At 33.2% G+C, this 14,773-nt stretch overlaps 1 protein-coding gene across 1 annotated transcript in view; it reads left to right on the top strand.

The window, feature by feature from the left end:
* The window catches only part of LOC127726325 (cyclin-G2-like), a 486,290-nt gene extending 474,781 nt beyond the window's left edge, over positions 1–11,509 (top strand). The window contains exon 10 of the transcript XR_007993501.1: positions 11,499–11,509. The gene's annotated coding sequence lies outside the window, so the exon portion shown is untranslated. The remainder of the gene's footprint in view (positions 1–11,498) is intronic.
* The last annotated feature ends 3,264 nt before the right edge of the window (positions 11,510–14,773 follow it).

The following is a 14,773-nucleotide window of genomic DNA, read 5'->3' as shown; positions in this document are numbered from 1 at the left end:
GAAACACAAGTAGCATTACACATGATGTTTTAACCATCTTAATTTGTATCCTTCATGTATAGATATCTGGTTATTTTGTGTTAATCCATTTTTGACCACAATAATTCTGGTAGAAAACTACATGTATGTTATTTTTGTGAGAGCATAGTTTAATATTGTGGTGTAATTAAATGTAACTGAATAACTTAAATATAAATCCAAGTTTAATGATTATCTTGTACTAAAATTACTATATTTTATTAAAAACTCAATATTTAAAAATAAAGGAATATTTGTTTCCAATTTATTTTGTTGATTTATTTAAATTAAAGTTCTTAAAATTATATTAAAATTAAACAATACATGATAGCTTACTTTAAGCTTTTAATTGTGAAACCATTATCTTAACAGCTCTACAAATAAAGATTTATTTATCTATATCTATATAATGAATGTGCCAAAAATATATAATTTATCTAGGTTGTAGATGCAGTTTTCATTTACCATAAAAGCAGCTTATGGTTCCATTGAATAGAAATAAGAAATGACGATAAAATAAAAAAAAAAAAAATAAGGAGGTGTGGTATGATTGAGACAACTATCCACCAACGTTCAAATGAAGTGAATATCAGCAATTATTTGGCAACCGTACGGCCTTCAACAATGAGAAAACCCATACCGTATAGTCGACCTGAAAAATATGAAACAATTCAATTGAGAAAACCAAACGGTCTGATTTAAAACAAAATACTTTACGAAAAAGAAATATGACAGACATGAACCAACGACAACCACTGCACTACAGGCTCCCGACTTGGGACAGGTACATAAAGAATGGGGCGGGGTTGAACACGTTTGTGAGCGCTTATCCCTTCCCCTAATCTGGGACAGTGGTGTTACAGTACATCATAAGAACAAACTATAAAAGTATGTTTAAAAACTACCTCTGACATTACTCACAAGTTAACTGAACTGGTGATGACCAATTTTCATTGATTGCATATTTATTTGACTAGCAATGCATCTGCTTTTCCCCGTCATGCCAGAATAACCATGGTATCGACCTGTCCTCGTCATACCAAAATAACAGAAGTATCAACTTGCCCCCGTCATACCAGAATAACCGAGGTATCAACTTTGCCTCATCATACTAAAATAACCAAGGTATCAAAATGTCCTCATCATACCAAAATAGAAAGGATATCAACTTGCACTTGTAATACCAAAATAACCAAGGTATCATCTTGCCCTCGTCATACCAACATAACCAAGGTATCAAATTGCCCTCGTCATACTAAAATAACAAAGGTATCAACTTGCCTCAGTCATAACAATAAACCAAGGTATCATCCTGCCCTCATTATACCAAAATAACAAAGGTATCAACTTGCCCCCGTCATACCAAAATAACCGAGGTATCAACTTGTCATACCAAAATAACCAGGTATCATCTTGCCCTCGTCATACCAAAATAAACCAAGGTATTATCTTGCCCTCGTCATACCAAAATAACCATGGTATCATCTTGTCATACCAAAAAAACCAAGGTATCAACTTGCCCTCGTCATACCAAAATAACTAAGGTATCATCTTGTCATACCAAAATAACCAAGGTATCATCTTGTCATAGCAAAATAACCAAGGTATAAACTTGCCCTCGTCATAACAAAATAAACCAAGGTATCATCTTGCACTCGTCATACCAAAATAACAAAGGTATCAACTTTCCCCCGTCATACCAAAATAACCAAGGTATCAACTTGTCCCCGTCATTCCAAAATAACCAAGGTATCAACTTTTCCTCGTAATGTATGTATAGCAGTCAAAGCTGAGACAATACGTTCAGAAGTCTGTATCAAGAATCAAGACATGAGGCGCTTGACATCTCAATAGCTTGAGCGTATGCAATCTGTTTTAAAGCTCTGCTTGTCTTAAATGTTTAGTCACGCTTAGCTTATTTAACCAACAAAGCGTTTTGTGCCTAACCAACCTGATGAATGCCATCACAGGAATAAGGATGCATGGATAATCCTCATTATCATATGTTAACATGGTACTTCATTTAACCCTTGTGTAGTCTTTGTTTGATTTAAAGCTTTACATATGATATGCATTTGCACACTTATCCATTATAAACGGCTAGAGGCAGATTTCTGAATGAGTTTTTATCTTTATTGCTTAATGTACTTTTGTCCTTTTTACTAAATATCTTTTTCTAAATATATTTACTTACTAAGCGATTAAAACAGAAAGATCGAACGATTGCATTCCGTTTTTATTCAAATGATAGAGTTATCCTGCAAATTTTCCAATTCTAAATCTATTTTGTTTACAAAACAAACGTAGCAACTTCCTGACAAAGTTGACATTTATATAATTTATATGGTATTAATTTTTGATTTGAGTTACTAAATTAATTAACTGGATGGAACTTCCTCATGTAAGTTGATCTTATCTGTTTTGTTTAGGTCTTCTAGGATTTAAATTTATTCATTTTATATATTTTACATCCACAAGTTTTGACGTCGATCATACCCTATTGTTCACTATTATTTGTGCATTGATTTTATTTAGATGTCCATATTTGTCTACATAAGTTCAAACTATATAAACATAAAGAGCAATAAAGCAAATGAGGGTTTAAAAGGGTTGATAAAAAAAAAGAATAGATAGTTGTTCAAATATATGGATGGCATACGAAAAACAGACTGATATTGAATATAATAAATTGTAAAACTAAAATCCTATAATAGCCTTATTGATGTCATCCTTTGAATTAAGATTGAAAAAATAAAAGATTCTATAAACTTTTAAATAAAATTTGACTTTCATCATAATCTATTATAAAACATATAAAAGTTGTCGTACAAATTTAAATTTGAAGTTGTGATTTTATTTGGAATCATATATTTTATAAAACATGAAGAAGAACATGATTTACAATGAGACAATTTCAACAGTAAACAAACTTCATATCTCTATTTATATGTTATACAAGAAATCAGGATGATGTTTGCGAGCACTCTCAGATATGTACTTTGTGTCTTTTTTGTTGTGAGAGGTGTACAAATACTCTGCCAAGTCCTGTCTGTGTTTTTGTTGGATGTTTTTTCTGCTTTTTATCTATCCGAGGAGTACAGACCATTTCAACTGATTTTTATAAATTGTTCTTATTTTGTACTGCTACACCACTGTCCCAGGTTAGGGGAGGGTTGACGTATTCAAATATGTGTAACCCTGCCAAATTGTGTATGTACCTGTCCCAAGTCAGGAGCCTGTATTTCAGTGGTTGTCGTTGGTTCATGTTTGTCATATATTTGTTTTTCGTAAATTTGTTTTGGTATGAAAATAATATATAGATTGTTTTGAAAATTTAGTTGTACATTGATATTTATCATTATTTTTTTTTAATTCCGTCTTTCACAATTTCTTTATGGAATGACACTAATATATCATATTATTTTATTTACTCATGTATTATGTTATGTTTTGTAATATTAACGGCAAATAAAGTATGTGTATTGTATTGGATTATATGAATGCTAGGTCGTTAGTTTTTTCAATTGAATTGTTTCATATTTTTCATGTCGGTGCCTTTTATACCTATAATATGGTATGAGTTTTTATCACTGTTGAAGGCTGTAAGGGATGCCTATAATTCCTTAAAACCATTTTATATGAACTTTAATAGTTTTCTCATTTACAATCATACCACATTGTCTTATTTTTATATACAGAGTTTATTATACTACCTTCATATGAATGCAAGTCTGGTATCTTTGGTGAGATGTTTCTGCAACTTGAGACAAGTGTCCCTATAATATATCAAACTATAAATCGTATCTTCTTTAAAATTAGACAAGTGTATCTATGATATATCACACTCTAAAGTGTACCTTCTTTTATATTAGTCATTTGTCTCTATCAGGCCACAATAACCACAGTATCCACTTGTTCCCACCATGCCAGAATAACCCAGGTATTTATTTGTCTCTATCTGGCCACACTAACCCCAATATCCACTTGTTCCCACCATGCAAGATTAACCCAGGTATACATTTGTCCATATCAGGCCATAATAACCAAAGTATCCACTTGTTCCGATCATGTCAGAATAACCCAGGTATTTATTTGTCTCTATCGGGCCAGAATAACCCCAGTATCCACCTGTTTCAACCATGCCAGAATAACCCAGGTATGCATTTGTCTCTATCGGGCCAGAATAACCCCAGTATCCACTTGTTTCAACCATGCCAGAATAATCCAGGTATTCATGTGTCTCCAACAGGCCAGGCTAACTTTGGTATCCACTAGTCCCCCGTCATATTATTCCTTTTGTTTCACAAAATTGAACACACAATATCATGAATAGAGCAGTTAAGGTTTTTAATTTTGAAATTGAATTGTTTTATGATCAGAGGTCAACTTTTGAATGTTTTTAGTAAATATTTACCTCATTTTGTTCTCTAAACTGTTTTTATCCTATTTTTGGTCTCTATAAACTGTATTCATCCCATTTTTAGTCTCTCTAAACTTTATTTATCCCATTTTTGTCTATCTATAGAAATAAGAAGATGTGGTATGAGTGCCAATGAGATAACTCTCCATCCAAGTCACAATGTGTAAAAAGTAAACAATTATAGGTCAAAGTACGGCCTTCAACACGGAGCCTTGGCTCACACCGAACAGCAAGCTATAAAATGCCCCAAAATGAATAGTGTAAAACAATTCAAACAGGACAACTAACGGTCTAATCTCTATATAAAAAACGAGAAACAAGAAACACTTATGAACAACACCAACAAACAACAACCACTGAACAATAGGCTCCTAAACTGTATTTAGTCGATGAGTATGGATGATGCATTTAATTAATCGGAAGCTTTAAAATATACTGTAAATTCAGAAATTATTGCGTGCATTTTTATTGCGATTTTTGAAGAATGGACAAAAGTGCGAGATTAATTATTGCGATTTTAGGAATAATTGCATACAGATATCTATATCAGATATCAGAATTGCTAGTTCTTATTATAATTGCCATATTCACCCCCAGCCGCATTATTTGCTATAATTTCTGAATTAACAGTAGTTAACACACTGTTTGCTATTTTGGTTTCTTAGTTCCAGTTGGGATTAGTAATATTGGTCTGGGATTTCGTGGTGTTATTCTTATGGCTAGTATCATGTTGCAAACAAGGAATCGCTGTCTTATCAAATGTTATCATGGTTATGAACCAGCAAGTTTCGTTCAACTTTGAAGTGTTTGATAGACCCAATTTCGACGAATTTTAAACCATTTGTATTAACCCTGACATATAAAAGGTGCTGTCAAATAGTGTTAGATGAAATAATAGTGATAAGAGAACCTTGTTCCAGGTGCAAAATAACGCAAAAACCAGCAATAAAAATAATCTCGATGTATATTACGGTTTTTCAAGGAGTATGCTCTAACATGCCCCTTAATTAAACAAGGAATTCTTGAACATAGAAATATTTGAGCGGGACTTGTTGTTTAAAGATTTTGATATCGATTACAGATATTTATCGTTTCTGTTTAATATTTACAAAACTTTTTAAGACTTTTAAGACTACTTTGTAAGGTTGACTACAACCTCGTTCACTTTGCATTTTTAAATTCGGATTCGACCCGAATTATTTAATCCAGGTTAATTTTAGGTAGTGTGAACGCCGTAACCCGGGGCGAACCCGGATTAAAAATACCCCTCATTTTAGGTGGAGTTAATGTGGGGTCTCCTGCATGCTACTGGTGGACTGTTTGTCCGCGAGGGTTATATTTATAATATGATTTTTAGCATACGATTCTAACATTATTTTTATGGTCGAAAAATTTAGAAACTACAAGTTTCCAACTACCCGAGCGAAAGGGGGTTGATATACTTATTATATCCCTATTGGTCATGTAGATTTAGCCAAAGGGGGTTGATATACTTATTGTGTCCCTATTGGTCATGTAGATCCTCCTATATTCAAGTTTTCAAACATCTTTGGTCTTCAATCTTCATTTGTTTAGCGTTCCTGATGGAGGTAGGTAAATCCAGATAAGTGTTCGGACCCACCAAACTTGCAAATGATATTTTCATTTTCATTATACATATATATGAGAGCATAACATAAAAACAACAAACAAAAACAGATCACAAAAAACAAACAAACAAAAAAGACATGCACCATTTTAATCATAAAAGTACCGAAGCACTGGCTACGGGTTGGATCCCTCGTTTCAAATCTCACAAACTTTAGATATTTGGAAATGAAATATAAATTACTTATTGGAACTCTCCTTTCTTCGCTTCATTTTTATGGAAGTCACGATTAGTCTCCCTTTCATCACTGTTGACATGTTTCATCTATTGCAGATGTATTACCTAACTTCTTTCCCATAAATACATAGGCTTAAATAAAACAAAACAATATATTCATATTACCGATAACCCAGACAGCTTGAAGGACACCGGATTTTAATAAATTGACGAATACAATTCATAAGCATAATTACATAAATGAATCATTACAATTATAAATGATGACTGAATGCTGATATGCTGTATTTTTTAGTTAAATACCAAATAATGACAAAGTCTCTATCATCGACGATCCCGCCGGCCAGGAACAACCAACTAAAACGAGTTAACTCGGTCAAACTACATTAAATACTAAATATGTAGTGAAAAAAAAGTTGGAAACCTGTGTCCAAACCCAATGCTCGGAAGACCGTCTCAAGAGGTATACTTGGACAGTAAAAAAAAAAAAAAAAAAAATCAAACAAAAAAAAAATTGAGATATATATAATTATTCGAAACAAAACACAACTAATCATCAGCAAAAACATGAATTAAAACTAAAAATGTTACATATCTGAAATATGTAAAAATAAACTTGACACCACGACTGTTGGGTAGAAAGTGAAGGCTTTCAAAATATTTTCCCGCACATGAAAATTTTCACGTGACTAAATTAGAAAATTCATACGCATCGTTAATACAAATGTTTCCCGCTATTCTTTGAAACGCGGGAAAATGTAAGTATTACCTTAACTTCTTTCCCATAAATGCATAGGCTTAAATAAAACAAAACAATATATTCATATTGCCGATAACCCAGACAGCTACATGTAGAAAACATACAAAGAAAGGGTTGAAATATGAGAAGAAGCGTCTATAACATAAGACTCTGAGATACAGAAAGTCTCTTTTCTAAAGTGTCAGCAATATAGCCGTCTTTGCTAGTGTCAGACTTCCATCTGCCATGCCTTTTAATGCATCGTTCATTAACTTCTGAACTAGCAGCTGCGGTCGCCCCACAAGCACGCAAGGAATGTAAACTCAAATTCAACGTAGGTGCGACTAATTTCAGTCTCTTCAATATATTTTCTCTTGCTGCTGTGTACCTTATTTTCTTATTTTTGTAAATAAGTTTAGCTATACATTTATGCCTAAATATAGGTCGAAATATATAAAAATCTGAATTCAGGTTCAATTTAGCCAAATTGATATAATTCTTGAAAATACTGACAGGACATGCTATAGTTTCCCTTTTGCAATCAAAATTTCATTACCCTGTCTATACTGGTCCGTTTTGCTTTAAGAAATAAATAATTTCAAAAATTCATCCTACAAAGCAACGTCTTTACAATTTAAAGAACTAAGCTCGTCGAAACGGAGAAATCCTGCAAAACTTAACACTATCATAGCTAAATCTCTTACAATTAATAAATCATTAGAATCTTTGAATTTTGTACATAGTTCAATAATCATGTCGATACTAACAGGTTCTTTCTTGTTGACAGGTTTTCCGTTTAACCTTTTGGCCGATTCTTGTAGAGATTTCACGAAAGAATTATCAGTAGGGTCAGCAAAACCATTCAGCTCATGTACCCATTTTAAAAAATAAATAGCACCATTAATAACATTTGGAGAACAGTTTTTGTCTATCAAATTGGTTATGTACAATGCGACGTGAATAGGATCAGCCGGTAAATTATTAAAACCATGTTCTTTGATAAATGTACTCCATCTGTTGAAACTAGAAAAGTACGTCTTGTTCGTATTGTTACTTCTTGAATCAAGGAGAAATGAAGACATCTTTCCGGTTAAATCATGTAGGATATGGTCATTAGAAACTCCACTTGCCTCCACAGCTGCTCTGACATTCTGCCTCAATCTTATTCCTGCAAAATAGAATTACTAAATCAAAACACTAGCCTCAAAGCTATCATTCTAAATTTTAGCAACCCTGTCTTGAAAACACCATTTTTCCCTGCCCCCTTGACAATACAATTATTCTGAGGTAAATAAAAAATATTTCTCACGAAATAACAAAATTCACCATTTCTATGTAAAATAGGCCAATAAGGGGCAGAAGTCCACTCAGGAACGATCAGTGTTTCTTGTTTTAATTTATTCAGAGTTTAAGTAATTAAGACAGGTGGCGGTACAAGCCAGTTTACATCATTCCCCCAAAACTGAGTGAAAGCGTCTACAGCTTCTGTCCCTGGACACCATACTTTTGAATTAAATCTCTCACAATGAGAGTTATAGTGTGTTGCAAATCTGTCTACCGTACATTTGTCCCATAAATTGCACAAATAATGATAAATCGACGATTCTATGCTCCAATCGTCATGATCCATGACTCTGCTCAAATAGTCTGCATCATTATTTTCAGCTCTTGGTATCCAATTAGGTTTTAAGTTAATCTTTTGTACTTTGCAAAAATCAAGAATAGAAGTAGAAATTGATTGTAATTTCAATTTCTTGCTACCGACTTTTAAAATATGCTCAACATTCTTGTTATCTGAATTAATTCTAATTTGTTTGTTTTCAGTGACATTTATAAATGTGTTTAATACCCTTCTTACACATTCTACCTCTCTCCATGTAGAACTTTCACCCATTTTGGATTCGGTCCAATTACCAAATGTTTCAAAATTCTCAAAATGAGACTCAGCAAATGGTGTAATATAACCACCAAAGCCCACATCTGAGGCGTCACAAAAAATTTCACAGTCAAACAAAGTATTGACTGTTACCGTGCTTATCTTAGCACCTACTGTATTTATATTTCTACAGTGAAGATTCCAATACATCAATTCGTTTAAAGCTTCATGCGTTATTTTCGCATAAGCTTGCCAACTGGCTTTTGACATAACACAATCATAAAGAAATCTAGTATTTCTACGTACATCATTGCCAAAAACGGCGTGCATGGAAATAAGCTGACCAATAATACTGGCTATAAATCTAGCTCTAAATAAAAATTTTCCATTAGTCACTTGAAACAAAACAAAATTCAAATATTTTTCAAGTTTCTCTATCCTTTCTTCCTTGACAGATATGTTACCATTTTTGGAATCCCATGTGAAACCGAGCCAATCTAATTTTTGACAAGGAAACCAGTGCGATTTTTCATGTGCTATTAAAAATCCCAAATCTTCTAATTGAAGTTTAACTTGTTTACTACACTGTAAAGCAGTGGCAAAATCTTTTTCGCCCGCCAAACCGTCGTCTAAAAACATAATAATTCTCTTGCCTTGAGATCTAAAATCTTTAACAACTTCTCGTAAAACTTTCGAAAAGATATATCCTGCAGTTGAAATTCAAAAGGGCAGAACATCAAACACAAAATATTTTAATGTATCATCAAAAAGCCATGACAACCCTAAATACTGTTGATGCTCTTTAAATATCTCGATATGATGATATGCTGGTTTTAAATCATAACTAAAAACAAAATCATTTTCATTGAACAATTCTCTAGCCACTTTACAATCTTCGTATTTAAACTTGTATTGAAATAAGTGTGGGTTTACGTGGCGGCAGTCAAGGACGAGTCTAGGTTGACTCGATTTGTTGAAAGCTACCGTAAGAGTGTTAACGACTAACGGTATAGTGCTTACTTCTTTAATACAGCCTTTTTTCAACAGGTTTAAAATTTCTGATGAAACAAAATCTTTGTTGTCTAATGAAGATTTGTTATTTCTAATATGTATACGGTCAGGTTCTGTTTTAAACGGTACTTTGTAACCGCTCTCGATTAGTCAAGAATGTATTGATTATCAGTTATCAATTTCCATTTATCTAACCTGATCTTTAATTTGCCTACAGGTGTTCCAGGTAAATATAAAACAGTTTCAGGTGAGAACTGTTCAGTCGCTACATTCTTGTTTTGTGATTTGTTTTTGCTCGTTACTGAGACAGAAGGTAAAATAGTACTATATGTATGTTCAAAACGAATATTTTTTATCTTTGTTTCAGATGATAACAAATCGTTATTTAAAGGTAATAAACTGAATGTACTTATCTTTGACTTCTTATTTTCTGGACAATTGTCACTCCAATGACCTCTCTTTCCACAAGTGAAACATCTACTAGGCTTGTAGGTTGAGTTCTTGTCCTCAGAGCTCCTATCTTTGTTATATGGAACAGGTCATGTGCGCTTTTTTGCCTTTTCCGCTTTAGACTTTCATTCAGCTCTAGATTGTTCTCTATTCATACGTTTCTCGTCCTCAGAATCGTCTGCTATAGGATTAGTAATGTATTCTTGCACTCCACGCCATCATAACTCGGAAGAATCCGCTAACTTAGTTAACTTTTGCCCCTCTTGAACTAAGTCTATACCTTCTGATATCTTGTCCTTTGCCGCGGCTACTTTGGAAATGCTGACATCAGGTTATCAAGCAAGTAACGGGCCTCAGTTGACTTGGACATTACTTTCACACTGTGCCGAAACTGATTTTCATTCCCTTTTCTTTGAAACTTATAACTATCTGATATACTTTCCTCTATTTTGGTGATCTGTGCGTTGGAAATATCAAACTGAGATTGTTGAATGTTGTGTAACAGGAGGGTCGGGTGGCTATGCGTCACCGTTCCCTCGTGTCAATTAAACATCGGACATAGGTTCGTTCCTCTGGGACTGAGCTCTGGCAAATGAGACCAAATACTGATGTTCAGATACTTTATTAAATATTCCACATAAATTTACATGTGAACAATGAAACCAAAACATAAATTTAGTTAATTAAAATAATCAGTAAAAAAGTGCGGAGCTATTTCAGCTCCTCTAAGTAAATTCACAGTCAAAGAGTGTGGAGCAAATACAGCTCCACTGGTCTAATTGAGACCCAGTACAAAATATTTCTATAATAAGTCTCTTCTTTTTACAAGTTCAGTTATAAGGTATAATTCCTCCATAAGAATGGCAAAGTTTTCTATAAAATATATAGTAAGTCTTTAAATCATCATAATATAATTTCATTTATATTTTCACTTTGGTATTCCGTTCTTGCACAGTGATATAGTTCATTTTGAATCATCCCATATTCTAGCAAAGGCAGATTATTTCACAGCATCTCCGTTACATTCCTCCCTTCTTAAAACTCGAAATACAGTGAAGCTTTATTTGAGTTAAGCTTTCAAAATAATCTCACACGGTCTATCATCACATCGCTTTATACACATTTATCAGCGTCTGTAGCATAATGATGAAGTAGAAAGTAAGCATGAGAAAACTATACTTAAAAGTCAATTCAACTAAAACATACACATAATGTTCATACTGCTAAATTTTCGTACAGTGTTTGAAAATATTCACACAGCTAACCTAGGTACCGGTACTATTTTTCTCAAGTCCTATTGACGGTATAACCAGTTAACTCTGTTAAAACTTCATCAAAATAAAAGACATATTAACATACACGCTAGACAAAAGACACATCAATGTGTCAAACACAGATATACAATCACATTAGTCAATCTTGACTTGTGAATGTAAATCTTACCAGTAGCAGCTATACTAGATACCCCTACTAACATATTCGGAAGTACTAGTCTAACCTAACCACTCAGGTCACAAAAATAATTCTCAACCCTTGTGAGAAAACAACTCATCCAGTGCAAAGTTATATGTCGCTACTATATACTTAAAAATAATAACATGTTTTGAGAATGTAAGCGTATTCCTGTGATTGCTAAACCAAGCGGCTACAAAATGTAATGTATGAAATCATTGAACTCTCAAATATAATTCTCCTCTGTCTCTAATACTAACAGTTGTATACTGCATATTACTTCTGTATATTCATCATATATTCTATAACATTTCCTAAAATTTGTCTATACATTTCCTATTTTTTTTCTATTTAAACCATAAGTTTATTCCATTTAACAATACTGAAATATGTGAACATCAAGTTTCATACATAAAATCAACAACAACATATATACAATGGTACCATAAAATTCATATACTGCGTTAAGCAAAAATCAAAGTATCATATCTGGATCTCACTACCATGTTTCAACTCAAGTCACATAACACATTGGCCACCATAAAATGTAACAGGAGAGTCGGGTGGCTATGCGTCACCGTTCCCTCGTGTCGATTAAACGTCGGACATAGGTTCGTTCCTCTGGGACTGAGCTCTGGCAAATGAGACCAAATACTGATGTTTAGATACTTTATTATTGGTCCTCTATGCTCTTCAACTTCGTACTTTTTTGGCCTTTTTAACTTTTTTGGATTCGAGCGTCACTGATGAGTCTTTTGTAGACGAAACGCGCGTCTGTCGTAAATATAAAATTAATCCTGGTATCTATGATGAGTTTATTTATTAAATATTCCACATAAATTTACATGAGATCAATGAAACCAAAACATAAATTTAGTTAAATAAAGTAATTAGTATATAAGTGCGGAGCTGTTTCAGCTCCTCTAAGTAAATTCACAGTCAAAGAGTGTGGAGCAAATACAGCTCCACTGGTCTAATTGAGACCCAGTACAAAATATTTCTATAATAAGTCTCTTCTTTTTACAAGTTCAGTTATAAGGTATAATTCCTCCATAAGAATGGCAAAGTTTTCTATAAAATATATAGTAAGTCTTTAAATCATCATAATATAATTTCATTTATATTTTCACTTTGGTATTCCGTTCTTGCACAGTGATATAGTTCATTTTGAGCCATCCCATATTCTAGCAAAGGGAGATTATTTCACAGCATATCCGTTACAGTTGGATTGTAAACGATTTAATCTGGATTCCATCATTGCGCTCATATTGTTCAACATGTCCTGCTGAGAACTAGCGATGACACTTTTTACCTCGTTTGCAATGGCTTCTCGAATCGGAAAATCTAACCCGGTGTCCAACTTGACACTACGACTGTTGGGTAGAAAGTGAAGGCTTTCAAAATATTTTCCCGCACATGAAAATTTTCAAGTGACTTAATTAGAAAATTCATACGCATCGTTAATACAAATGTTTCCCGCTATTCTTTGAAACGCGGGAAAATGTGATTATATTGACTGACATTGTAAAATTTGCAAGTGGTGATTACTTTTCTGCTTGTTTTGGTCATGAATCTATTGTTTCGTATGGGTAAACACATACGCTGTATAATTATTAGAAATTCCATTGACAATGACTCGAGGACTAAATGGTTACTTCACCTTGAACTCTTTAATTTTTGATATAGCTACCTTGTAACTAAATGGATTAGTCGCAATTGCCGAGAACAGGGGCTATGCCTTAGACAAATGTTTCCTCTACCTTTAAAAAATGAAAACAACACGTTATTAATTTCATTCGTCCGATGCGCTTTTCTGGAAATACCTTCATTAGGAACGCTCACAGCCGAATATTTGAAAGCCGAGGATGTATAAGAACCGAAACAGTTGAAGAGTTTTATAACCAAAAAGGAAAAGACACGAATTAGGACCAGATTCAGTTCTGTTCATTGTGGGTTTCAACAACATACTTGAAATATGTTTTAAGTAAAATATGTCAACAACAAAATTCGGGTTGGGAAATCGTTATTTTTTATTTGGTAAACGAATGACATTCATATTTTCCAAGTGACATTAGGCAATTTAGCGAGTTTTAATTTAAAAGTATGTGCATATTATGGATTATTTTTTCTTTATCTCTGTGGTAATTTCACATGTAATGTTGTGTATTCGACAAGTATTCTACACATGATGTTAATGTGCTCAATTTAATTGTAAAAAAAAATTGTAATATTTTGAAAATCAACCCCCCCCCCCCCTCCCATCCCCCTCTATGCACGGGTATATAGATAATATTGTCGTTGTCATTAAACGGTACAAGGAATTAGTAAAAGCCTAAAAACCATGAAAATTCGAGATTTTGTCTTATTTTGTTATAATTTATTGTCAGGCGAAATTGCTACTGGAACAATTTTAAATACCGGTAGTGAAATCTAAATCTGAAGTAAGGTTGACAATGTCATATAATCCCTTAATTATTTAACCGTTACATTGTAAGACATTAGCAGGCTACATGTAATAATGTGATAGTAGCAAAGTACCATGTGATCATGAGTTGTTAATTTGACAAGTTTGAACATTTGACTCTGTCCATTCTACATTTTACTAAAGGGAAATTTGGTGTAGCCTTTTAAAAATCCAAAGGAAAATATCACACTGTATCTCCAAGATTCGTTTTATACAGTACTAAGGAGATGAGGTTTGAATGTAAATGCTATCAAACTGAGACAAAAGGACTTGATATAAGCAACTACATACATATGACACTTTGCTGCTTTCAACAATGAACAAAGTCCATACCGTAAATATAGCCATAAAATGCCCCAGCACAAGAAAATGTTAAACTATTCAAACGAGAAAAGCAACGACTTGGTCTTTGTTAACATGTTTTGAATAGTTTAATAATAACTTTGAAGAGTTATCAAACAATACTTTCCAGTAGAGAAATGGCTTCTTTTTTTTTTTTGGCGATAAATTTGATGTTG

The sequence above is a fragment of the Mytilus californianus genome, unplaced genomic scaffold, assembly GCF_021869535.1.
Source record: "Mytilus californianus isolate M0D057914Y unplaced genomic scaffold, xbMytCali1.0.p SCAF_17, whole genome shotgun sequence".
NCBI lineage: Eukaryota > Metazoa > Mollusca > Bivalvia > Mytilida > Mytilidae > Mytilus > Mytilus californianus.
The sequence above is the reverse complement of the archived record's forward strand: the minus strand, read 5'-3'. Positions and strand labels throughout refer to the sequence as shown.